Source organism: Maylandia zebra, linkage group LG18, assembly GCF_041146795.1.
Source record: "Maylandia zebra isolate NMK-2024a linkage group LG18, Mzebra_GT3a, whole genome shotgun sequence".
NCBI lineage: Eukaryota > Metazoa > Chordata > Actinopteri > Cichliformes > Cichlidae > Maylandia > Maylandia zebra.
This window is the reverse complement of record NC_135184.1, coordinates 4,056,922-4,082,204: the sequence shown is the minus strand read 5'-3', so window position 1 is coordinate 4,082,204 and position 25,283 is coordinate 4,056,922. Positions and strand designations below refer to the sequence as shown.

Here is a 25,283-nt window from a genome sequence, read left to right as displayed (position 1 = left end):
GTTATGTGACATTAGTGACGTTTGTACTAACTTGGTTTTAAAGCCTTTACTTTAAAAAAAAATACGCCGTTCAATAGCTGACCTTAATCTTACAGAGAATGATCAAAGCTCATGTAGAAACAAACAAACAAATGAACAAAAGATTTTCTCCTTCAATTCCTTCAAACAATGCTGTATGTGGCGTTTCCAGCTGTTAGTATCATGGTTGCTAGGCAACCTGGGCATCGCAACGGAGGCTAGACCGTCACATTTCACAAGCCTCGCACTTCCGGCCTTAGCGGTCTTTAAGTACGCGGCCCTTGAGGATCGTTGAGGCTGCGTACTTTAAGGCTGCAGACCCTGAATTGGGATACAGCCGATGTGTCTGCTCTTCTCTCGGTGTGCCCTTTAAACTGGCACAAAATGTGTGTTAGGCACCATCAGCCAGAGTGCTGGATGTGGAAAGGGGACCCCTGTCTCCCACGCTGGCAACTCATACTTACCTGGCAGGGGAGATACCATGATCACGAAGGTGGTTCACCCAGGGCGAGGCTCAACCATTGCACTGCGGTTGTGCTGACCCCTGTGAATTCCCCAAATGCGGGAATCTCAACTGCATAATTTGTGGTAGTGGGGGACTGCGTTCGCGCTCTCCCCTCACTCTTGTGTCCAAAAGCAAAGATCCATGGCTGTATCCCAATTCAGGGTCTGCAGCCTTAAAGGCCGCATTTTAAGGCCGATTACGTCACCGTGAGGCGACAAAGGCTGTCCCAATTCGAAGGCTGCTCGAAATGCGGCCCTCAAATGCGTCCTTCATTTCCCTGAATTTTAAGGACGTGGCGGTGTAGACTTCGCGGCCCAACATATCCCAGAATGCATAGCGCCGCAGTGGGTGTGGATAATTTTGCCGAAAAAAAACGGCGGACGAGGGGCAGCCGAAGAGTAAACTTTAAGTAAGTACTGAATATTATGTCACTTATTTATGTGCAAATGTTTAATAACGAAGAACATGAAAACATTACTGTTGGCCACATGTCGGCAAAGTTATGTGACATTAGTGACGTTTGTACTAACTTGGTTTTAAAGCCTTTACTTTAAAAAAATACGCCGTTCAATAGCTGACCTTAATCTTACAGAGAATGATCAAAGCTCATGTAGAAACAAACAAACAAATGAACAAAAGATTTTCTCCTTCAATTCCTTCAAACAATGCTGTATGTAGCGTTTCCAGCTGTTAGTATCATGGTTGCTAGGCAACCTGGGCATCGCAACGGAGGCTAGACCGTCACATTTCACAAGCCTCGCACTTCCGGCCTTAGCGGTCTTTAAGTACGCGGCCCTTGAGGATCGTTGAGGCTGCGTACTTTAAGGCTGCAGACCCTGAATTGGGATACAGCCGATGTGTCTGCTCTTCTCTCGGTGTGCCCTTTGAACTGGCACAAAATGTGTGTTAGGCACCATCAGCCAGAGTGCTGGATGTGGAAAGGGGACCCCTGTCTCCCACGCTGGCAACTCATACTTACCTGGCAGGGGAGATACCATGATCACCAATGTGGTTCACCCAGGGCGAGGCTCAGCCATTGCACTGCGGTTGTGCTGACCCCTGTGAATTCCCCAAATGCGCGAATCTCAACTGCATAATTTGTGGTAGTAGGGGACTGCGTTCGCGCTCTCCCCTCACTCTTGTGTCCAAAAGCAAAGATCCATGGCTGTATCCCAATTCAGGGTCTGCATCCTTAAAGGCCGCATTTTAAGGCCGATTACGTCACCGTGAGGTAGTGATGGGCAGATGAAGCCCCATGAAGCACTGAAGCTTTTCATCCAATTGGTTCACCCCAACGCGAAGCTTCATGAAGCTTCATTTGCTCTAGCAGGACACCTACTGGACGTAAAAATAATAGCTGGCATGAATTTGAAGAGTGTGGCATTTTGCACACAGCCTGTAAATGTCAACAACAAAAGGAGTGTGTAAAACATGTATATTGTAGTGATGGCAGTATACTGTGTATATTTATAGTGGCAGTATGGGAAATGATTATTTGGAAATGCTTGAAATGGAAATGATCATTTACTGTGAGGTGAGGTGTGGTTGGGGTGTGGACAGTGGTTGTGCTTTTGTAACGTTGAGGTATGGACAGCTACACAGCCTCAGTCCTGCCTGTTCACATTTTATTCTGTAAAAACTAAATTTTCACTGCTTTTATGACCTTTTTAGTGGGGAGAACATAGCTAGGATTTAATGATTTAACAAATCTTTTGAATCCTTTGTCCTCCACAATGCTAAATGGCTGGGAGTCCTCAATCACCATGCTAACCAGGTCTTCATCTATTTGAGATTGTTCTCCTGAGGAAAGACAATAAAGATAAAGCACAAATATAAATAGCACACACGTAACTTATTACAGTTGTATAATATTGTTATATCATTTAGTAACATTACTGCATCCTATATTATCATTGCATTTGATGGCTCACCTGGTCTTGCTCCACGATCGGTGTCCCCCTTATTCTCATGCAAAGCTCTGTAGTGCCTAAGCATGGATGAGGTGTTGTTGTTATATCCCAGCTCCCTGGCACATAGCAAACACTTCACCTTGTACAAAAGTCAAGACAGCTCAACATAAATTGTATTGCACCATCAGTATCATGAAAATACATCTTCTGTAGAAATACCTTGTTAGGAGGAATAAGATCAAAATGTTCCCACACAGGGGAGGACATCCTCCTCTTCTTAGCTGGCTCCATTCTCTCCTGACTCTCCTCACTCTCATAAACCTCCATACGGTCTCCAAACTCTCGCTAACCGCAACTCTCCATCAAACACCCACATTTTTGAATGAAGTCTGAGGGGTTTATATCGCTGTCATATCTCGCGGCAAAGTTCGAACCACTTCATGAACCAGTCACGTGGTACAGCCGGGCAGCGAGGCTTCGGACGTCATCATTTTCAGCTCCTCCCATAAATGAAGCAAGCCTCGATACGCGCTTCGCGGAAACGCCCCCTCCATTACTCGACACACGCTCCGAAGCCTCGATACAGAACGTCCCATCACTACCGTGAGGCGACAAAGGCTGTCCTAATTCGAAGGCTGCTCGAAATGCGGCCCTCAAATCCGTCCTTCATTTCCCTGAATTTTAAGGACGTGGCGGAGTAGACTTCGCGGCCCAACATATCCCAGAATGCATAGCGCCGCAGTGGGTGTGGATAATTTTGCCGAAAAAAAACGGCGGACGAGGGGCAGCCGAAGAGTAAACTTTAAGTAAGTACTGAATATTATGTCACTTATTTATGTGCAAATGTTTAATAACGAAGAACATGAAAACATTACTGTTGGCCACATGTCGGCAAAGTTATGTGACATTAGTGACGTTTGTACTAACTTGGTTTTAAAGCCTTTACTTTAAAAAAAAAATACGCCGTTCAATAGCTGACCTTAATCTTACAGAGAATGATCAAAGCTCATGTAGAAACAAACAAACAAATGAACAAAAGATTTTCTCCTTCAAACAATGCTGTATGTGGCGTTTCCAGCTGTTAGTATCATGGTTGCTAGGCAACCTGGGCATCGCAACGGAGGCTAGACCGTCACATTTCACAAGCCTCGCACTTCCGGCCTTAGCGGTCTTTAAGTACGCGGCCCTTGAGGATCGTTGAGGCTGCGTACTTTAAGGCTGCAGACCCTGAATTGGGATACAGCCGATGTGTCTGCTCTTCTCTCGGTGTGCCCTTTAAACTGGCACAAAATGTGTGTTAGGCACCATCAGCCAGAGTGCTGGATGTGGAAAGGGGACCCCTGTCTCCCACGCTGGCAACTCATACTTACCTGGCAGGGGAGATACCATGATCACGAAGGTGGTTCACCCAGGGCGAGGCTCAACCATTGCACTGCGGTTGTGCTGACCCCTGTGAATTCCCCAAATGCGGGAATCTCAACTGCGTTCGCGCTCTCCCCTCACTCTTGTGTCCAAAAGCAAAGATCCATGGCTGTATCCCAATTCAGGGTCTGCAGCCTTAAAGGCCGCATTTTAAGGCCAATTACGTCACCGTGAGGCGACAAAGGCTGTCCCAATTCGAAGGCTGCTCGAAATGCGGCCCTCAAATGCGTCCTTCATTTCCCTGAATTTTAAGGACGTGGCGGTGTAGACTTCGTGGCCCAACATATCCCAGAATGCATAGCGCCTCAGTGGGTGTGGATAATTTTGCCGAAAAAAAAACGGCGGACGAGGGGCAGCCGAAGAGTAAACTTTAAGTAAGTACTGAATATTATGTCACTTATTTATGTGCAAATGTTTAATAACGAAGAACATGAAAACATTACTGTTGGCCACATGTCGGCAAAGTTATGTGACATTAGTGACGTTTGTACTAACTTGGTTTTAAAGCCTTTACTTTAAAAAAAAATACGCCGTTCAATAGCTGACCTTAATCTTACAGAGAATGATCAAAGCTCATGTAGAAACAAACAAACAAATGAACAAAAGATTTTCTCCTTCAATTCCTTCAAACAATGCTGTATGTAGCGTTTCCAGCTGTTAGTATCATGGTTGCTAGGCAACCTGGGCATCGCAACGGAGGCTAGACCGTCACATTTCACAAGCCTCGCACTTCCGGCCTTAGCGGTCTTTAAGTACGCGGCCCTTGAGGATCGTTGAGGCTGCGTACTTTAAGGCTGCAGACCCTGAATTGGGATACAGCCGATGTGTCTGCTCTTCTCTCGGTGTGCCCTTTGAACTGGCACAAAATGTGTGTTAGGCACCATCAGCCAGAGTGCTGGATGTGGAAAGGGGACCCCTGTCTCCCACGCTGGCAACTCATACTTACCTGGCAGGGGAGATACCATGATCACCAATGTGGTTCACCCAGGGCGAGGCTCAGCCATTGCACTGCGGTTGTGCTGACCCCTGTGAATTCCCCAAATGCGCGAATCTCAACTGCATAATTTGTGGTAGTAGGGGACTGCGTTCGCGCTCTCCCCTCACTCTTGTGTCCAAAAGCAAAGATCCATGGCTGTATCCCAATTCAGGGTCTGCATCCTTAAAGGCCGCATTTTAAGGCCGATTACGTCACCGTGAGGCGACAAAGGCTGTCCTAATTCGAAGGCTGCTCGAAATGCGGCCCTCAAATGCGTCCTTCATTTCCCTGAATTTTAAGGACGTGGCGGTGTAGACTTCGTGGCCCAACATATCCCAGAATGCATAGCGCCTCAGTGGGTGTGGATAATTTTGCTGAAAAAAAAACGGCGGACGAGGGGCAGCCGAAGAGTAAACTTTAAGTATCCATCCATCCATCCATCCATCTTCATCCGCTTATCCGAGGTCGGGTCGCGGGGGTAGCAGCCTAAGCAAAGAGGTCCAGACCTCCCTCTCCCCAGCCACCTCCTCCAGCTTGTCCGGGGGAATACCAAGGCGTTCCCAGGCCAGCCGAGAGATATAATCTCTCCAGCGTGTCCTGGGTCTGCCCCGGGGCCTCCTCCCGGTGGGACATGCCTGGAACACCTCGCCCAGGAGGCGCCCAGGGGGCATCCTTGCCAGATGACCGAACCACCTCAGCTGGCTCCTTTCGATGTGGAGCAGCAGCTGCTCTACTCTAAGCCCCTCCCGGATGGCCGAACTTCTCACCCTATCTCTAAGGGAGAGGCCAGCCACCCTTCGGAGGAAGCTCATTTCCGCCGCTTGTATCCGCGATCTCGTTCTTTCGGTCACTACCCACAGCTCGTGGCCATAGGTGAGGGTAGGGACGTAGATCGACCGGTAAATTGAGAGCTTCGCTTTTACACTCAGCTCCCTCTTCACCACGACGGACCGGTGCAGCGTCCGCATTACTGCAGCCGCAGCCCCAATCCGTCTGTCGATCTCCAGCTCCCTTCTCCCATCACTCGCGAACAAGACCCCGAGATACTTGAACTCCTCCACTTGGGGCAGGAACTCATCCCCGACCCGGAGTGGGCACTCCACCCTTTTCCGGCTGAGAACCATGGCCTCAGATTTGGAGGTGCTGATCCTCATTCCCGCTGCGTTACACTCGGCTGCGAACCGCTCCAGTGCGAGCTGGAGGCCCTCACCCGATGAAGCCAACAGAACCACATCATCCGCAAAAATCAGAGATGAGATTCTGAGGTCACCAAAGCGAAAGCCCTCCGCCACTTGGCTGCGCCTAGAAATCCTGTCCATAAAAATTATGAACAGAACCGGAGACAAAGGGCAGCCCTGGCGGAGCCCATCACCCACCGGGAACGAGTCCGACTTATTGCCGGCAATGCGAACCAAGCTCTTGCAACGGTTGTATAGGGATTGAATGGCCCGTAGCAATGGGCCAGACACCCCATACTCGCGCAACACCTCCCACAGGACGCCCCGAGGGACACGGTCGAATGCCTTCTCCAGGTCCACAAAACACATGTAGACTGGTTGGGCAAACTCCCATGCACCCTCAAGTATCCTCGAGAGGACAAAGAGCTGGTCCAGTGTTCCGCGACCAGGACGAAAACCGCATTGTTCCTCCTGTATCCGAGGTTCGACTAGCGGACGAACCCTCCTCTCCAGCACCCTGGCATAGACTTTCCCGGGGAGGCTGAGGAGTGTGATCCCCCTGTAGTTGGAACACACCCTCCGGTCCCCCTTCTTGAAGATGGGGACCACCACCCCGGTCTGCCAGTCCACAGGTACTGCCCCTGATCTCCACGCAACATTGCAGAGACGTGTCAACCAAGACAGCCCTACAACGTCCAGAGCCTTCAGGAACTCGGGGCGGACCTCATCGACACCAGGGGCTCTGCCACCAAGGAGTTGTTTAACTGCCTCAGTGACCTCGCCCCCGGAAATCGGTGGGTCACACCCCTCATCCCCAGACTCTGCTTCCTCCCCGGAAGACGTGTCAGTGGGATTAAGGAGGTCCTCGAAGTATTCCTTCCACCGCCCGACAATTTTCTCAGTCGACGTCAACAGCGCTCCGCCAGCACTATACACAGTGCAGGTAGAGCACCGCTTTCCCCTCCTGAGACGCCTGACGGTTTGCCAGAATCTCTTCGAGGCAGTCCGAAAGTCTTTTTCCATGGCCTCTCCGAACTCCTCCCACACCCGAGTTTTTGCTTCAGCCACTGCCCGAGCCGCATTCCGCTTGGCCTGTCGATACCTGCGGCCGCAGCTCAATGCAGCAGCTTCGGCAATGGAGACGCTGAACATGGTCCATTCGGACTCAATGTCCCCAGTCTCCCTCGGGATGCTGTTGAAGCTCTGCCGGAGGTGTGCGTTGAAGATCTCGCGGACTGGGGCCTCTGCTAGACGTTCCCAGCACACCCTCACTACGCGTTTAGGTGCACCAGGTCTGTCCAGCGTCCTCCCCCGCCACCTGATCCAACTCACCACCAGGTGGTGATCAGTTGACAGCTCAGCCCCTCTCTTTACCCGAGTGTCCAGAACATATGGTCGCAGGTCTGGTGATACGATTACAAAATCGATCATCGACCTACGGCCTAGAGCATCCTGGTGCCACGTGCACTTATGGACACTCTTATGTTCGAACAGGGTGTTCGTTATGGCCAAACTGTGATTAGCACAGAAGTCCAATAACAAAGCACCGCTCGGGTTCAGATCAGGGAGGCCGTTCCTCCCAATCACGCCCCTCCAGGTCTCGCTGTCGTTACCCACGTGAGCATTGAAGTCTCCCAGCAGGACAACAGAGTCTCCAGGTGGAGCACCTTCCAGCACCCCACCCAGGGACTCTAAGAAGGCTGGGTACTCCGAACTGCCACTCGGCGCATAAGCGCAGATGACAGTCAGGACCCGTTCCCCGACCCTAAGGCGCAGGGAACAAACCCTCTCGTCCACCGGGAAAAACCCCAACGTACCGGCAGCAAGCCGAGGGGATATAAGAATACCCACCCCAGCCCGCCGCCTCTCACCAGGGGCAACTCCAGACTGAGACAGAGTCCAGCCCCTCTCCAGGAGACTGGTTCCAGAGCCCAGACAATGCGTAGAGGTGAGCCCAACTATATCTAGCCGGTACCTCTCAACCTCACGCACCAACTCAGGCTCCTTCCCCACCAGAGAGGTGACATTCCATGTCCCTATTGCCAGTCTTGGCAGCCGGGGGTCGGTCCGCCAGGGCCTCCGCTCCTGGCCGCCACCCGGCTCACAATGCACCCGACCCCTATGGCGCCTCCTGCGGGTGGTGGGCCTGCGGGAGGATGGGCCCATGTCTCCTCTTCGGGCTGTGCCCGGCCGGGCCCCATGGACTAAGGCCCGGCCACCAGACGCTCGCCCTCGGGCACCCTCCCCGGGCCTGGCTCCAGGGCGGGGCCCCGGTAACCCTATCCCGGGCAGGGTAAACTGTTCCCTCGATATTCTTTTCATGGGGGTCTTCTGAATCGCTCTTTGTCTGGTCCCTCACCCAGGACCAGTTTGCCATGGGAGACCCTACCAGGGGGCAAAAGCCCCCAGACAACATAGCCCCTGGGATCCCTGGGACACACAAACCCCTCCACCACGATAAGGTAGCGATTCAAGGAGGAGTAAACTTTAAGTAAGTACTGAATATTATGTCACTTATTTATGTGCAAATGTTTAATAACGAAGAACATGAAAACATTACTGTTGGCCACATGTCGGTAAAGTTATGTGACATTAGTGACGTTTGTACTAACTTGGTTTTAAAGCCTTTACTTTAAAAAAAAATACGCCGTTCAATAGCTGACCTTAATCTTACAGAGAATGATCAAAGCTCATGTAGAAACAAACAAACAAATGAACAAAAGATTTTCTCCTTCAATTCCTTCAAACAATGCTGTATGTAGCGTTTCCAGCTGTTAGTATCATGGTTGCTAGGCAACCTGGGCATCGCAACGGAGGCTAGACCGTCACATTTCACAAGCCTCGCACTTCCGGCCTTAGCGGTCTTTAAGTACGCGGCCCTTGAGGATCGTTGAGGCTGCGTACTTTAAGGCTGCAGACCCTGAATTGGGATACAGCCGATGTGTCTGCTCTTCTCTCGGTGTGCCCTTTAAACTGGCACAAAATGTGTGTTAGGCACCATCAGCCAGAGTGCTGGATGTGGAAAGGGGACCCCTGTCTCCCACGCTGGCAACTCATACTTACCTGGCAGGGGAGATACCATGATCACGAAGGTGGTTCACCCAGGGCGAGGCTCAACCATTGCACTGCGGTTGTGCTGACCCCTGTGAATTCCCCAAATGCGGGAATCTCAACTGCGTTCGCGCTCTCCCCTCACTCTTGTGTCCAAAAGCAAAGATCCATGGCTGTATCCCAATTCAGGGTCTGCAGCCTTAAAGGCCGCATTTTAAGGCCAATTACGTCACCGTGAGGCGACAAAGGCTGTCCTAATTCGAAGGCTGCTCGAAATGCGGCCCTCAAATGCGTCCTTCATTTCCCTGAATTTTAAGGACGTGGCGGTGTAGACTTCGTGGCCCAACATATCCCAGAATGCATAGCGCCTCAGTGGGTGTGGATAATTTTGCCGAAAAAAAAACGGCGGACGAGGGGCAGCCGAAGAGTAAACTTTAAGTAAGTACTGAATATTATGTCACTTATTTATGTGCAAATGTTTAATAACGAAGAACATGAAAACATTACTGTTGGCCACATGTCGGCAAAGTTATGTGACATTAGTGACGTTTGTACTAACTTGGTTTTAAAGCCTTTACTTTAAAAAAAAATACGCCGTTCAATAGCTGACCTTAATCTTACAGAGAATGATCAAAGCTCATGTAGAAACAAACAAACAAATGAACAAAAGATTTTCTCCTTCAATTCCTTCAAACAATGCTGTATGTAGCGTTTCCAGCTGTTAGTATCATGGTTGCTAGGCAACCTGGGCATCGCAACGGAGGCTAGACCGTCACATTTCACAAGCCTCGCACTTCCGGCCTTAGCGGTCTTTAAGTACGCGGCCCTTGAGGATCGTTGAGGCTGCGTACTTTAAGGCTGCAGACCCTGAATTGGGATACAGCCGATGTGTCTGCTCTTCTCTCGGTGTGCCCTTTGAACTGGCACAAAATGTGTGTTAGGCACCATCAGCCAGAGTGCTGGATGTGGAAAGGGGACCCCTGTCTCCCACGCTGGCAACTCATACTTACCTGGCAGGGGAGATACCATGATCACCAATGTGGTTCACCCAGGGCGAGGCTCAGCCATTGCACTGCGGTTGTGCTGACCCCTGTGAATTCCCCAAATGCGGGAATCTCAACTGCATAGTTTGTGGTAGTGGGGGACTGCGTTCGCGCTCTCCCCTCACTCTTGTGTCCAAAAGCGAAGATCCATGGCTGTATCCCAATTCAGGGTCTGCATCCTTAAAGGCCGCATTTTAAGGCCGATTACGTCACCGTGAGGCGACAAAGGCTGTCCTAATTCGAAGGCTGCTCGAAATGCGGCCCTCAAATGCGTCCTTCATTTCCCTGAATTTTAAGGACGTGGCGTTGTAGACTTCGTGGCCCAACATATCCCAGAATGCATAGCGCCTCAGTGGGTGTGGATAATTTTGCCGAAAAAAAAACGGCGGACGAGGGGCAGCCGAAGAGTAAACTTTAAGTAAGTACTGAATATTATGTCACTTATTTATGTGCAAATGTTTAATAACGAAGAACATGAAAACATTACTGTTGGCCACATGTCGGTAAAGTTATGTGACATTAGTGACGTTTGTACTAACTTGGTTTTAAAGCCTTTACTTTAAAAAAAATACGCCGTTCAATAGCTGACCTTAATCTTACAGAGAATGTTCAAAGCTCATGTAGAAACAAACAAACAAATGAACAAAAGATTTTCTCCTTCAATTCCTTCAAACAATGCTGTATGTAACGTTTCCAGCTGTTAGTATCATGGTTGCTAGGCAACCTGGGCATCGCAACGGAGGCTAGACCGTCACATTTCACAAGCCTCGCACTTCCGGCCTTAGCGGTCTTTAAGTACGCGGCCCTTGAGGATCGTTGAGGCTGCGTACTTTAAGGCTGCAGACCCTAAATTGGGATACAGCCGATGTGTCTGCTCTTCTCTCGGTGTGCCCTTTAAACTGGCACAAAATGTGTGTTAGGCACCATCAGTCAGAGTGCTGGATGTGGAAAGGGGACCCCTGTCTCCCACGCTGGCAACTCATACTTACCTGGCAGGGGAGATACCATGATCACGAAGGTGGTTCACCCAGGGCGAGGCTCAACCATTGCACTGCGGTTGTGCTGACCCCTGTGAATTCCCCAAATGCGGGAATCTCAACTGCATAATTTGTGGTAGTAGGGGACTGCGTTCGCGCTCTCCCCTCACTCTTGTGTCCAAAAGCAAAGATCCATGGCTGTATCCCAATTCAGGGTCTGCAGCCTTAAAGGCCGCATTTTAAGGCCGATTACGTCACCGTGAGGCGACAAAGGCTGTCCCAATTCGAAGGCTGCTCGAAATGCGGCCCTCAAATGCGTCCTTCATTTCCCTGAATTTTAAGGACGTGGCGGTGTAGACTTCGTGGCCCAACATATCCCAGAATGCATAGCGCCTCAGTGGGTGTGGATAATTTTGCCGAAAAAAAAACGGCGGACGAGGGGCAGCCGAAGAGTAAACTTTAAGTAAGTACTGAATATTATGTCACTTATTTATGTGCAAATGTTTAATAACGAAGAACATGAAAACATTACTGTTGGCCACATGTCGGCAAAGTTATGTGACATTAGTGACGTTTGTACTAACTTGGTTTTAAAGCCTTTACTTTAAAAAAAAATACGCCGTTCAATAGCTGACCTTAATCTTACAGAGAATGATCAAAGCTCATGTAGAAACAAACAAACAAATGAACAAAAGATTTTCTCCTTCAATTCCTTCAAACAATGCTGTATGTAGCGTTTCCAGCTGTTAGTATCATGGTTGCTAGGCAACCTGGGCATCGCAACGGAGGCTAGACCGTCACATTTCACAAGCCTCGCACTTCCGGCCTTAGCGGTCTTTAAGTACGCGGCCCTTGAGGATCGTTGAGGCTGCGTACTTTAAGGCTGCAGACCCTGAATTGGGATACAGCCGATGTGTCTGCTCTTCTCTCGGTGTGCCCTTTGAACTGGCACAAAATGTGTGTTAGGCACCATCAGCCAGAGTGCTGGATGTGGAAAGGGGACCCCTGTCTCCCACGCTGGCAACTCATACTTACCTGGCAGGGGAGATACCATGATCACCAATGTGGTTCACCCAGGGCGAGGCTCAACCATTGCACTGCGGTTGTGCTGACCCCTGTGAATTCCCCAAATGCGGGAATCTCAACTGCATAATTTGTGGTAGTGGGGGACTGCGTTCGCGCTCTCCCCTCACTCTTGTGTCCAAAAGCAAAGATCCATGACTGTATCCCAATTCAGGGTCTGCAGCCTTAAAGGCCGCATTTTAAGGCCGATTACGTCACCGTGAGGCGACAAAGGCTGTCCCAATTCGAAGGCTGCTCGAAATGCGGCCCTCAAATGCGTCCTTCATTTCCCTGAATTTTAAGGACGTGGCGGTGTAGACTTCGTGGCCCAACATATCCCAGAATGCATAGCGCCTCAGTGGGTGTGGATAATTTTGCCGAAAAAAAAACGGCGGACGAGGGGCAGCCGAAGAGTAAACTTTAAGTAAGTACTGAATATTATGTCACTTATTTATGTGCAAATGTTTAATAACGAAGAACATGAAAACATTACTGTTGGCCACATGTCGGTAAAGTTATGTGACATTAGTGACGTTTGTACTAACTTGGTTTTAAAGCCTTTAAAAAAAAATACACCGTTCAATAGCTGACCTTAATCTTACAGAGAATGATCAAAGCTCATGTAGAAACAAACAAACAAATGAACAAAAGATTTTCTCCTTCAATTCCTTCAAACAATGCTGTATGTAGCGTTTCCAGCTGTTAGTATCATGGTTGCTAGGCAACCTGGGCATCGCAACGGAGGCTAGACCGTCACATTTCACAAGCCTCGCACTTCCGGCCTTAGCGGTCTTTAAGTACGCGGCCCTTGAGGATCGTTGAGGCTGCGTACTTTAAGGCTGCAGACCCTGAATTGGGATACAGCCGATGTGTCTGCTCTTCTCTCGGTGTGCCCTTTGAACTGGCACAAAATGTGTGTTAGGCACCATCAGCCAGAGTGCTGGATGTGGAAAGGGGACCCCTGTCTCCCACGCTGGCAACTCATACTTACCTGGCAGGGGAGATACCATGATCACCAATGTGGTTCACCCAGGGCGAGGCTCAGCCATTGCACTGCGGTTGTGCTGACCCCTGTGAATTCCCCAAATGCGCGAATCTCAACTGCATAATTTGTGGTAGTGGGGGACTGCGTTCGCGCTCTCCCCTCACTCTTGTGTCCAAAAGCAAAGATCCATGGCTGTATCCCAATTCAGGGTCTGCAGCCTTAAAGGCCGCATTTTAAGGCCAATTACGTCACCGTGAGGCGACAAAGGCTGTCCTAATTCGAAGGCTGCTCGAAATGCGGCCCTCAAATGCGTCCTTCATTTCCCTGAATTTTAAGGACGTGGCGGTGTAGACTTCGTGGCCCAACATATCCCAGAATGCATAGCGCCTCAGTGGGTGTGGATAATTTTGCCGAAAAAAAAACGGCGGACGAGGGGCAGCCGAAGAGTAAACTTTAAGTAAGTACTGAATATTATGTCACTTATTTATGTGCAAATGTTTAATAACGAAGAACATGAAAACATTACTGTTGGCCACATGTCGGCAAAGTTATGTGACATTAGTGACGTTTGTACTAACTTGGTTTTAAAGCCTTTACTTTAAAAAAAAATACGCCGTTCAATAGCTGACCTTAATCTTACAGAGAATGATCAAAGCTCATGTAGAAACAAACAAACAAATGAACAAAAGATTTTCTCCTTCAATTCCTTCAAACAATGCTGTATGTAGCGTTTCCAGCTGTTAGTATCATGGTTGCTAGGCAACCTGGGCATCGCAACGGAGGCTAGACCGTCACATTTCACAAGCCTCGCACTTCCGGCCTTAGCGGTCTTTAAGTACGCGGCCCTTGAGGATCGTTGAGGCTGCGTACTTTAAGGCTGCAGACCCTGAATTGGGATACAGCCGATGTGTCTGCTCTTCTCTCGGTGTGCCCTTTGAACTGGCACAAAATGTGTGTTAGGCACCATCAGCCAGAGTGCTGGATGTGGAAAGGGGACCCCTGTCTCCCACGCTGGCAACTCATACTTACCTGGCAGGGGAGATACCATGATCACCAATGTGGTTCACCCAGGGCGAGGCTCAGCCATTGCACTGCGGTTGTGCTGACCCCTGTGAATTCCCCAAATGCGGGAATCTCAACTGCATAATTTGTGGTAGTGGGGGACTGCGTTCGCGCTCTCCCCTCACTCTTGTGTCCAAAAGCGAAGATCCATGGCTGTATCCCAATTCAGGGTCTGCATCCTTAAAGGCCGCATTTTAAGGCCGATTACGTCACCGTGAGGCGACAAAGGCTGTCCTAATTCGAAGGCTGCTCGAAATGCGGCCCTCAAATGCGTCCTTCATTTCCCTGAATTTTAAGGACGTGGCGTTGTAGACTTCGTGGCCCAACATATCCCAGAATGCATAGCGCCTCAGTGGGTGTGGATAATTTTGCCGAAAAAAAAACGGCGGACGAGGGGCAGCCGAAGAGTAAACTTTAAGTAAGTACTGAATATTATGTCACTTATTTATGTGCAAATGTTTAATAACGAAGAACATGAAAACATTACTGTTGGCCACATGTCGGTAAAGTTATGTGACATTAGTGACGTTTGTACTAACTTGGTTTTAAAGCCTTTACTTTAAAAAAAATACGCCGTTCAATAGCTGACCTTAATCTTACAGAGAATGTTCAAAGCTCATGTAGAAACAAACAAACAAATGAACAAAAGATTTTCTCCTTCAATTCCTTCAAACAATGCTGTATGTAACGTTTCCAGCTGTTAGTATCATGGTTGCTAGGCAACCTGGGCATCGCAACGGAGGCTAGACCGTCACATTTCACAAGCCTCGCACTTCCGGCCTTAGCGGTCTTTAAGTACGCGGCCCTTGAGGATCGTTGAGGCTGCGTACTTTAAGGCTGCAGACCCTGAATTGGGATACAGCCGATGTGTCTGCTCTTCTCTCGGTGTGCCCTTTAAACTGGCACAAAATGTGTGTTAGGCACCATCAGTCAGAGTGCTGGATGTGGAAAGGGGACCCCTGTCTCCCACGCTGGCAACTCATACTTACCTGGCAGGGGAGATACCATGATCACGAAGGTGGTTCACCCAGGGCGAGGCTCAACCATTGCACTGCGGTTGTGCTGACCCCTGTGAATTCCCCAAATGCGGGAATCTCAACTGCATAATTTGTGGTAGTGGGGGACTGCGTTCGCGCTCTCCCCTCACTCTTGTGTCCAAAAGCAAAGATCCATGGCTGTATCCCAATTCAGGGTCTGCAGCCTTAAAGGCCGCATTTTAAGGCTGATTACGTCACCGTGAGGCGACAAAGGCTGTCCCAATTCGAAGGCTGCTCGAAATGCGGCCCTCAAATGCGTCCTTCATTTCCCTGAATTTTAAGGACGTGGCGGTGTAGACTTCGTGGCCCAACATATCCCAGAATGCATAGCGCCTCAGTGGGTGTGGATAATTTTGCCGAAAAAAAAACGGCGGACGAGGGGCAGCCGAAGAGTAAACTTTAAGTAAGTACTGAATATTATGTCACTTATTTATGTGCAAATGTTTAATAACGAAGAACATGAAAACATTACTGTTGGCCACATGTCGGCAAAGTTATGTGACATTAGTGACGTTTGTACTAACTTGGTTTTAAAGCCTTTACTTTAAAAAAAAATACGCCGTTCAATAGCTGACCTTAATCTTACAGAGAATGATCAAAGCTCATGTAGAAACAAACAAACAAATGAACAAAAGATTTTCTCCTTCAATTCCTTCAAACAATGCTGTATGTAGCGTTTCCAGCTGTTAGTATCATGGTTGCTAGGCAACCTGGGCATCGCAACGGAGGCTAGACCGTCACATTTCACAAGCCTCGCACTTCCGGCCTTAGCGGTCTTTAAGTACGCGGCCCTTGAGGATCGTTGAGGCTGCGTACTTTAAGGCTGCAGACCCTGAATTGGGATACAGCCGATGTGTCTGCTCTTCTCTCGGTGTGCCCTTTGAACTGGCACAAAATGTGTGTTAGGCACCATCAGCCAGAGTGCTGGATGTGGAAAGGGGACCCCTGTCTCCCACGCTGGCAACTCATACTTACCTGGCAGGGGAGATACCATGATCACCAATGTGGTTCACCCAGGGCGAGGCTCAGCCATTGCACTGCGGTTGTGCTGACCCCTGTGAATTCCCCAAATGCGGGAATCTCAACTGCATAATTTGTGGTAGTGGGGGACTGCGTTCGCGCTCTCCCCTCACTCTTGTGTCCAAAAGCAAAGATCCATGGCTGTATCCCAATTCAGGGTCTGCATCCTTAAAGGCCGCATTTTAAGGCCGATTACGTCACCGTGAGGCGACAAAGGCTGTCCTAATTCGAAGGCTGCTCGAAATGCGGCCCTCAAATGCGTCCTTCATTTCCCTGAATTTTAAGGACGTGGCGGTGTAGACTTCGTGGCCCAACATATCCCAGAATGCATAGCGCCTCAGTGGGTGTGGATAATTTTGCCGAAAAAAAAACGGCGGACGAGGGGCAGCCGAAGAGTAAACTTTAAGTAAGTACTGAATATTATGTCACTTATTTATGTGCAAATGTTTAATAACGAAGAACATGAAAACATTACTGTTGGCCACATGTCGGCAAAGTTATGTGACATTAGTGACGTTTGTACTAACTTGGTTTTAAAGCCTTTACTTTAAAAAAAAATACGCCGTTCAATAGCTGACCTTAATCTTACAGAGAATGATCAAAGCTCATGTAGAAACAAACAAACAAATGAACAAAAGATTTTCTCCTTCAATTCCTTCAAACAATGCTGTATGTAGCGTTTCCAGCTGTTAGTATCATGGTTGCTAGGCAACCTGGGCATCGCAACGGAGGCTAGACCGTCACATTTCACAAGCCTCGCACTTCCGGCCTTAGCGGTCTTTAAGTACGCGGCCCTTGAGGATCGTTGAGGCTGCGTACTTTAAGGCTGCAGACCCTGAATTGGGATACAGCCGATGTGTCTGCTCTTCTCTCGGTGTGCCCTTTGAACTGGCACAAAATGTGTGTTAGGCACCATCAGCCAGAGTGCTGGATGTGGAAAGGGGACCCCTGTCTCCCACGCTGGCAACTCATACTTACCTGGCAGGGGAGATACCATGATCACCAATGTGGTTCACCCAGGGCGAGGCTCAGCCATTGCACTGCGGTTGTGCTGACCCCTGTGAATTCCCCAAATGCGGGAATCTCAACTGCATAATTTGTGGTAGTGGGGGACTGCGTTCGCGCTCTCCCCTCACTCTTGTGTCCAAAAGCAAAGATCCATGGCTGTATCCCAATTCAGGGTCTGCATCCTTAAAGGCCGCATTTTAAGGCCGATTACGTCACCGTGAGGCGACAAAGGCTGTCCTAATTCGAAGGCTGCTCGAAATGCGGCCCTCAAATGCGTCCTTCATTTCCCTGAATTTTAAGGACGTGGCGGTGTAGACTTCGTGGCCCAACATATCCCAGAATGCATAGCGCCTCAGTGGGTGTGGATAATTTTGCCGAAAAAAAAACGGCGGACGAGGGGCAGCCGAAGAGTAAACTTTAAGTAAGTACTGAATATTATGTCACTTATTTATGTGCAAATGTTTAATAACGAAGAACATGAAAACATTACTGTTGGCCACATGTCGGCAAAGTTATGTGACATTAGTGACGTTTGTACTAACTTGGTTTTAAAGCCTTTACTTTAAAAAAAAATACGCCGTTCAATAGCTGACCTTAATCTTACAGAGAATGATCAAAGCTCATGTAGAAACAAACAAACAAATGAACAAAAGATTTTCTCCTTCAATTCCTTCAAACAATGCTGTATGTAGCGTTTCCAGCTGTTAGTATCATGGTTGCTAGGCAACCTGGGCATCGCAACGGAGGCTAGACCGTCACATTTCACAAGCCTCGCACTTCCGGCCTTAGCGGTCTTTAAGTACGCGGCCCTTGAGGATCGTTGAGGCTGCGTACTTTAAGGCTGCAGACCCTGAATTGGGATACAGCCGATGTGTCTGCTCTTCTCTCGGTGTGCCCTTTGAACTGGCACAAAATGTGTGTTAGGCACCATCAGCCAGAGTGCTGGATGTGGAAAGGGGACCCCTGTCTCCCACGCTGGCAACTCATACTTACCTGGCAGGGGAGATACCATGATCACCAATGTGGTTCACCCAGGGCGAGGCTCAGCCATTGCACTGCGGTTGTGCTGACCCCTGTGAATTCCCCAAATGCGGGAATCTCAACTGCATAATTTGTGGTAGTGGGGGACTGCGTTCGCGCTCTCCCCTCACTCTTGTGTCCAAAAGCGAAGATCCATGGCTGTATCCCAATTCAGGGTCTGCATCCTTAAAGGCCGCATTTTAAGGCCGATTACGTCACCGTGAGGCGACAAAGGCTGTCCTAATTCGAAGGCTGCTCGAAATGCGGCCCTCAAATGCGTCCTTCATTTCCCTGAATTTTAAGGACGTGGCGTTGTAGACTTCGTGGCCCAACATATCCCAGAATGCATAGCGCCTCAGTGGGTGTGGATAATTTTGCCGAAAAAAAAACGGCGGACGAGGGGCAGCCGAAGAGTAAACTTTAAGTAAGTACTGAATATTATGTCACTTATTTATGTGCAAATGTTTAATAACGAAGAACATGAAAACATTACTGTTGGCCACATGTCGGTAAAGTTATGTGACATTAGTGACGTTTGTACTAACTTGGTTTTAAAGCCTTTACTTTAAAAAAAATACGCCGTTCAATAGCTGACCTTAATCTTACAGAGAATGTTCAAAGCTCATGTAGAAACAAACAAACAAATGAACAAAAGATTTTCTCCTTCAATTCCTTCAAACAATGCTGTATGTAACGTTTCCAGCTGTTAGTATCATGGTTGCTAGGCAACCTGGGCATCGCAACGGAGGCTAGACCGTCACATTTCACAAGCCTCGCACTTCCGGCCTTAGCGGTCTTTAAGTACGCGGCCCTTGAGGATCGTTGAGGCTGCGTACTTTAAGGCTGCAGACCCTGAATTGGGATACAGCCGATGTGTCTGCTCTTCTCTCGGTGTGCCCTTTAAACTGGCACAAAATGTGTGTTAGGCACCATCAGTCAGAGTGCTGGATGTGGAAAGGGGACCCCTGTCTCCCACGCTGGCAACTCATACTTACCTGGCAGGGGAGATACCATGATCACGAAGGTGGTTCACCCAGGGCGAGGCTCAACCATTGCACTGCGGTTGTGCTGACCCCTGTGAATTCCCCAAATGCGGGAATCTCAACTGCATAATTTGTGGTAGTGGGGGACTGCGTTCGCGCTCTCCCCTCACTCTTGTGTCCAAAAGCAAAGATCCATGGCTGTATCCCAATTCAGGGTCTGCAGCCTTAAAGGCCGCATTTTAAGGCTGATTACGTCACCGTGAGGCGACAAAGGCTGTCCCAATTCGAAGGCTGCTCGAAATGCGGCCCTCAAATGCGTCCTTCATTTCCCTGAATTTTAAGGACGTGGCGGTGTAGACTTCGTGGCCCAACATATCCCAGAATGCATAGCGCCTCAGTGGGTGTGGATAATTTTGCCGAAAAAAAAACGGCGGACGAGGGGCAGCCGAAGAGTAAACTTTAAGTAAGTACTGAATATTATGTCACTTATTTATGTGCAAATGTTTAATAACGAAGAACATGAAAACATTACTGTTGGCCACATGTCGGCAAAGTTATGTGACATTAGTGACGTTTGTACTAACTTGGTTTTAAAGCCTTTACTTTAAAAAAAAATACGCCGTTCAATAGCTGACCTTAATCTTACAGAGAATGATCAAAGCTCATGTAGAAACAAACAAACAAATGAACAAAAGATTTTCTCCTTCAATTCCTTCAAACAATGCTGTATGTAGCGTTTCCAGCTGTTAGTATCATGGTTGCTAGGCAACCTGGGCATCGCAACGGAGGCTAGACCGTCACATTTCACAAGCCTCGCACTTCCGGCCTTAGCGGTCTTTAAGTACGCGGCCCTTGAGGATCGTTGAGGCTGCGTACTTTAAGGCTGCAGACCCTGAATTGGGATACAGCCGATGTGTCTGCTCTTCTCTCGGTGTGCCCTTTGAACTGGCACAAAATGTGTGTTAGGCACCATCAGCCAGAGTGCTGGATGTGGAAAGGGGACCCCTGTCTCCCACGCTGGCAACTCATACTTACCTGGCAGGGGAGATACCATGATCACCAATGTGGTTCACCCAGGGCGAGGCTCAGCCATTGCACTGCGGTTGTGCTGACCCCTGTGAATTCCCCAAATGCGGGAATCTCAACTGCATAATTTGTGGTAGTGGGGGACTGCGTTCGCGCTCTCCCCTCACTCTTGTGTCCAAAAGCAAAGATCCATGGCTGTATCCCAATTCAGGGTCTGCATCCTTAAAGGCCGCATTTTAAGGCCGATTACGTCACCGTGAGGCGACAAAGGCTGTCCTAATTCGAAGGCTGCTCGAAATGCGGCCCTCAAATGCGTCCTTCATTTCCCTGAATTTTAAGGACGTGGCGGTGTAGACTTCGTGGCCCAACATATCCCAGAATGCATAGCGCCTCAGTGGGTGTGGATAATTTTGCCGAAAAAAAAACGGCGGACGAGGGGCAGCCGAAGAGTAAACTTTAAGTAAGTACTGAATATTATGTCACTTATTTATGTGCAAATGTTTAATAACGAAGAACATGAAAACATTACTGTTGGCCACATGTCGGCAAAGTTATGTGACATTAGTGACGTTTGTACTAACTTGGTTTTAAAGCCTTTACTTTAAAAAAAAATACGCCGTTCAATAGCTGACCTTAATCTTACAGAGAATGATCAAAGCTCATGTAGAAACAAACAAACAAATGAACAAAAGATTTTCTCCTTCAATTCCTTCAAACAATGCTGTATGTAGCGTTTCCAGCTGTTAGTATCATGGTTGCTAGGCAACCTGGGCATCGCAACGGAGGCTAGACCGTCACATTTCACAAGCCTCGCACTTCCGGCCTTAGCGGTCTTTAAGTACGCGGCCCTTGAGGATCGTTGAGGCTGCGTACTTTAAGGCTGCAGACCCTGAATTGGGATACAGCCGATGTGTCTGCTCTTCTCTCGGTGTGCCCTTTGAACTGGCACAAAATGTGTGTTAGGCACCATCAGCCAGAGTGCTGGATGTGGAAAGGGGACCCCTGTCTCCCACGCTGGCAACTCATACTTACCTGGCAGGGGAGATACCATGATCACCAATGTGGTTCACCCAGGGCGAGGCTCAGCCATTGCACTGCGGTTGTGCTGACCCCTGTGAATTCCCCAAATGCGGGAATCTCAACTGCATAATTTGTGGTAGTGGGGGACTGCGTTCGCGCTCTCCCCTCACTCTTGTGTCCAAAAGCAAAGATCCATGGCTGTATCCCAATTCAGGGTCTGCATCCTTAAAGGCCGCATTTTAAGGCCGATTACGTCACCGTGAGGCGACAAAGGCTGTCCTAATTCGAAGGCTGCTCGAAATGCGGCCCTCAAATGCGTCCTTCATTTCCCTGAATTTTAAGGACGTGGCGGTGTAGACTTCGTGGCCCAACATATCCCAGAATGCATAGCGCCTCAGTGGGTGTGGATAATTTTGCCGAAAAAAAAACGGCGGACGAGGGGCAGCCGAAGAGTAAACTTTAAGTAAGTACTGAATATTATGTCACTTATTTATGTGCAAATGTTTAATAACGAAGAACATGAAAACATTACTGTTGGCCACATGTCGGCAAAGTTATGTGACATTAGTGACGTTTGTACTAACTTGGTTTTAAAGCCTTTACTTTAAAAAAAAATACGCCGTTCAATAGCTGACCTTAATCTTACAGAGAATGATCAAAGCTCATGTAGAAACAAACAAACAAATGAACAAAAGATTTTCTCCTTCAATTCCTTCAAACAATGCTGTATGTAGCGTTTCCAGCTGTTAGCATCATGGTTGCTAGGCAACCTGGGCATCGCAACGGAGGCTAGACCGTCACATTTCACAAGCCTCGCACTTCCGGCCTTAGCGGTCTTTAAGTACGCGGCCCTTGAGGATCGTTGAGGCTGCGTACTTTAAGGCTGCAGACCCTGAATTGGGATACAGCCGATGTGTCTGCTCTTCTCTCGGTGTGCCCTTTGAACTGGCACAAAATGTGTGTTAGGCACCATCAGCCAGAGTGCTGGATGTGGAAAGGGGACCCCTGTCTCCCACGCTGGCAACTCATACTTACCTGGCAGGGGAGATACCATGATCACCAATGTGGTTCACCCAGGGCGAGGCTCAGCCATTGCACTGCGGTTGTGCTGACCCCTGTGAATTCCCCAAATGCGGGAATCTCAACTGCATAATTTGTGGTAGTGGGGGACTGCGTTCGCGCTCTCCCCTCACTCTTGTGTCCAAAAGCAAAGATCCATGGCTGTATCCCAATTCAGGGTCTGCATCCTTAAAGGCCGCATTTTAAGGCCGATTACGTCACCGTGAGGCGACAAAGGCTGTCCTAATTCGAAGGCTGCTCGAAATGCGGCCCTCAAATGCGTCCTTCATTTCCCTGAATTTTAAGGACGTGGCGGTGTAGACTTCGTGGCCCAACATATCCCAGAATGCATAGCGCCTCAGTGGGTGTGGATAATTTTGCCGAAAAAAAAACGGTGGACGAGGGGCAGCCGAAGAGTAAACTTTAAGTAAGTACTGAATATTGTGTCACTTATTTATGTGCAAATGTTTAATAACGAAGAACATGAAAACATTACTGTTGGCCACATGTCGGTAAAGTTATGTGACATTAGTGACGTTTGTACTAACTTGGTTTTAAAGCCTTTACTTTAAAAAAAATACGCCGTTCAATAGCTGACCTTAATCTTACAGAGAATGTTCAAAGCTCATGTAGAAACAAACAAACAAATGAACAAAAGATTTTCTCCTTCAATTCCTTCAAACAATGCTGTATGTAGCGTTTCCAGCTGTTAGTATCATGGTTGCTAGGCAACCTGGGCATCGCAACGGAGGCTAGACCGTCACATTTCACAAGCCTCGCACTTCCGGCCTTAGCGGTCTTTAAGTACGCGGCCCTTGAGGATCGTTGAGGCTGCGTACTTTAAGGCTGCAGACCCTGAATTGGGATACAGCCGATGTGTCTGCTCTTCTCTCGGTGTGCCCTTTGAACTGGCACAAAATGTGTGTTAGGCACCATCAGCCAGAGTGCTGGATGTGGAAAGGGGACCCCTGTCTCCCACGCTGGCAACTCATACTTACCTGGCAGGGGAGATACCATGATCACCAATGTGGTTCACCCAGGGCGAGGCTCAACCATTGCACTGCGGTTGTGCTGACCCCTGTGAATTCCCCAAATGCGGGAATCTCAACTGCATAATTTGTGGTAGTGGGGGACTGCGTTCGCGCTCTCCCCTCACTCTTGTGTCCAAAAGCAAAGATCCATGGCTGTATCCCAATTCAGGGTCTGCATCCTTAAAGGCCGCATTTTAAGGCCGATTACGTCACCGTGAGGCGACAAAGGCTGTCCCAATTCGAAGGCTGCTCGAAATGCGGCCCTCAAATGCGTCCTTCATTTCCCTGAATTTTAAGGACGTGGCGGTGTAGACTTCGTGGCCCAACATATCCCAGAATGCATAGCGCCTCAGTGGGTGTGGATAATTTTGCCGAAAAAAAAACGGCGGACGAGGGGCAGCCGAAGAGTAAACTTTAAGTAAGTACTGAATATTATGTCACTTATTTATGTGCAAATGTTTAATAACGAAGAACATGAAAACATTACTGTTGGCCACATGTCGGTAAAGTTATGTGACATTAGTGACGTTTGTACTAACTTGGTTTTAAAGCCTTTACTTTAAAAAAAAATACGCCGTTCAATAGCTGACCTTAATCTTACAGAGAATGATCAAAGCTCATGTAGAAACAAACAAACAAATGAACAAAAGATTTTCTCCTTCAATTCCTTCAAACAATGCTGTATGTAGCGTTTCCAGCTGTTAGTATCATGGTTGCTAGGCAACCTGGGCATCGCAACGGAGGCTAGACCGTCACATTTCACAAGCCTCGCACTTCCGGCCTTAGCGGTCTTTAAGTACGCGGCCCTTGAGGATCGTTGAGGCTGCGTACTTTAAGGCTGCAGACCCTGAATTGGGATACAGCCGATGTGTCTGCTCTTCTCTCGGTGTGCCCTTTGAACTGGCACAAAATGTGTGTTAGGCACCATCAGCCAGAGTGCTGGATGTGGAAAGGGGACCCCTGTCTCCCACGCTGGCAACTCATACTTACCTGGCAGGGGAGATACCATGATCACCAATGTGGTTCACCCAGGGCGAGGCTCAGCCATTGCACTGCGGTTGTGCTGACCCCTGTGAATTCCCCAAATGCGGGAATCTCAACTGCATAATTTGTGGTAGTGGGGGACTGCGTTCGCGCTCTCCCCTCACTCTTGTGTCCAAAAGCAAAGATCCATGATACTTACCTGGCAGGGGAGATACCATGATCACCAAGGTGGAGAACATCAAAATGACACCGTTATCCGGTAGAGAGACCAAAGCTGTGACAGTGATTATGCACTCTGAATACGTGAGAATGGAAGACATTAAGACCTGGTTGTCTTTCAAATGTATGGTGAAGAGAGGTTTGGAGTTAAAAGATGAAGACGGAATTAGAACTGGAGCATATCGTTTCTACGTCCACCTGCAGAGAGATGAGACCTCGGGTGATTTGATCCACCTGCCCCCAATTATCCAATTGGGAGCAATCAGAGGATATGTTTTCTACCCGGGGCAACCGAAGACATGCCGCAAATGTGGCGGTAATGACCATTTACCTGCAGAGTGTGAGAATGTAGTCTGCAAAAACTGTAAAAGTGAAGAGCACACTACAATTGAATGTCCTGTTCCGCGGAAATGTAACCTTTGTGGGGGTGATGGACATACTTTTAGGGCATGCCCCCAATCCTACGCAAATAAAGTGAAAAAACCTCATTAACAACTAATTGAGGAGATGCCAGTCTTAATTGGAGGAAGTCTGCCAGCTGTTGAAGAGGTAATTAACAATCAAGTCAACGAGTTCCAGCAAGAAGAAGTTGAGGACCAAACGACCTTCAGCTGGGGTGGGGAACAAGTTGAAGTGCCCCCCCCCTCCCAAGTGATCACCAGTGAGGATGTAGTGACGGAGGAGAAG

At 48.7% G+C, this 25,283-nt stretch overlaps 18 non-coding genes and 2 pseudogenes across 18 annotated transcripts; all 20 read left to right on the top strand.

Annotated features, from left to right (window-relative positions):
* The first annotated feature begins 474 nt into the window (after positions 1–474).
* Positions 475–638, top strand: LOC143413819 (U1 spliceosomal RNA). The gene has a single exon (XR_013094431.1). It is a non-coding gene; the product is annotated as a U1 spliceosomal RNA (small nuclear RNA).
* Positions 639–1,494: 856 nt separating this feature from the next.
* Positions 1,495–1,658, top strand: LOC143413835 (U1 spliceosomal RNA). Its single transcript, XR_013094447.1, has one exon. It is a non-coding gene; the product is annotated as a U1 spliceosomal RNA (small nuclear RNA).
* A 2,137-nt stretch (positions 1,659–3,795) lies between these two features.
* LOC143413773 (U1 spliceosomal RNA) lies at positions 3,796–3,921 on the top strand (annotated as a pseudogene).
* An 872-nt stretch (positions 3,922–4,793) lies between these two features.
* On the top strand, positions 4,794–4,957 carry LOC143413834 (U1 spliceosomal RNA). The gene has a single exon (XR_013094446.1). It is a non-coding gene; the product is annotated as a U1 spliceosomal RNA (small nuclear RNA).
* Positions 4,958–9,064: 4,107 nt separating this feature from the next.
* Positions 9,065–9,190, top strand: LOC143413772 (U1 spliceosomal RNA; annotated as a pseudogene).
* Positions 9,191–10,062: 872 nt separating this feature from the next.
* On the top strand, positions 10,063–10,226 carry LOC143413833 (U1 spliceosomal RNA). Its single transcript, XR_013094445.1, has one exon. It is a non-coding gene; the product is annotated as a U1 spliceosomal RNA (small nuclear RNA).
* An 858-nt stretch (positions 10,227–11,084) lies between these two features.
* On the top strand, positions 11,085–11,248 carry LOC143413816 (U1 spliceosomal RNA). Its single transcript, XR_013094428.1, has one exon. It is a non-coding gene; the product is annotated as a U1 spliceosomal RNA (small nuclear RNA).
* An 859-nt stretch (positions 11,249–12,107) lies between these two features.
* Positions 12,108–12,271, top strand: LOC143413826 (U1 spliceosomal RNA). Its single transcript, XR_013094438.1, has one exon. It is a non-coding gene; the product is annotated as a U1 spliceosomal RNA (small nuclear RNA).
* Positions 12,272–13,125: 854 nt separating this feature from the next.
* On the top strand, positions 13,126–13,289 carry LOC143413841 (U1 spliceosomal RNA). Its single transcript, XR_013094453.1, has one exon. It is a non-coding gene; the product is annotated as a U1 spliceosomal RNA (small nuclear RNA).
* An 859-nt stretch (positions 13,290–14,148) lies between these two features.
* Positions 14,149–14,312, top strand: LOC143413832 (U1 spliceosomal RNA). The gene has a single exon (XR_013094444.1). It is a non-coding gene; the product is annotated as a U1 spliceosomal RNA (small nuclear RNA).
* Positions 14,313–15,170: 858 nt separating this feature from the next.
* LOC143413818 (U1 spliceosomal RNA) lies at positions 15,171–15,334 on the top strand. Its single transcript, XR_013094430.1, has one exon. It is a non-coding gene; the product is annotated as a U1 spliceosomal RNA (small nuclear RNA).
* An 859-nt stretch (positions 15,335–16,193) lies between these two features.
* Positions 16,194–16,357, top strand: LOC143413831 (U1 spliceosomal RNA). Its single transcript, XR_013094443.1, has one exon. It is a non-coding gene; the product is annotated as a U1 spliceosomal RNA (small nuclear RNA).
* Positions 16,358–17,216: 859 nt separating this feature from the next.
* Positions 17,217–17,380, top strand: LOC143413830 (U1 spliceosomal RNA). Its single transcript, XR_013094442.1, has one exon. It is a non-coding gene; the product is annotated as a U1 spliceosomal RNA (small nuclear RNA).
* Positions 17,381–18,239: 859 nt separating this feature from the next.
* Positions 18,240–18,403, top strand: LOC143413829 (U1 spliceosomal RNA). Its single transcript, XR_013094441.1, has one exon. It is a non-coding gene; the product is annotated as a U1 spliceosomal RNA (small nuclear RNA).
* An 858-nt stretch (positions 18,404–19,261) lies between these two features.
* On the top strand, positions 19,262–19,425 carry LOC143413817 (U1 spliceosomal RNA). Its single transcript, XR_013094429.1, has one exon. It is a non-coding gene; the product is annotated as a U1 spliceosomal RNA (small nuclear RNA).
* Positions 19,426–20,284: 859 nt separating this feature from the next.
* LOC143413828 (U1 spliceosomal RNA) lies at positions 20,285–20,448 on the top strand. Its single transcript, XR_013094440.1, has one exon. It is a non-coding gene; the product is annotated as a U1 spliceosomal RNA (small nuclear RNA).
* Positions 20,449–21,307: 859 nt separating this feature from the next.
* LOC143413827 (U1 spliceosomal RNA) lies at positions 21,308–21,471 on the top strand. Its single transcript, XR_013094439.1, has one exon. It is a non-coding gene; the product is annotated as a U1 spliceosomal RNA (small nuclear RNA).
* An 859-nt stretch (positions 21,472–22,330) lies between these two features.
* On the top strand, positions 22,331–22,494 carry LOC112436512 (U1 spliceosomal RNA). Its single transcript, XR_003025119.2, has one exon. It is a non-coding gene; the product is annotated as a U1 spliceosomal RNA (small nuclear RNA).
* Positions 22,495–23,352: 858 nt separating this feature from the next.
* On the top strand, positions 23,353–23,516 carry LOC143413825 (U1 spliceosomal RNA). Its single transcript, XR_013094437.1, has one exon. It is a non-coding gene; the product is annotated as a U1 spliceosomal RNA (small nuclear RNA).
* Positions 23,517–24,375: 859 nt separating this feature from the next.
* On the top strand, positions 24,376–24,539 carry LOC111500993 (U1 spliceosomal RNA). The gene has a single exon (XR_002721331.3). It is a non-coding gene; the product is annotated as a U1 spliceosomal RNA (small nuclear RNA).
* Positions 24,540–25,283: the final 744 nt, after the last annotated feature.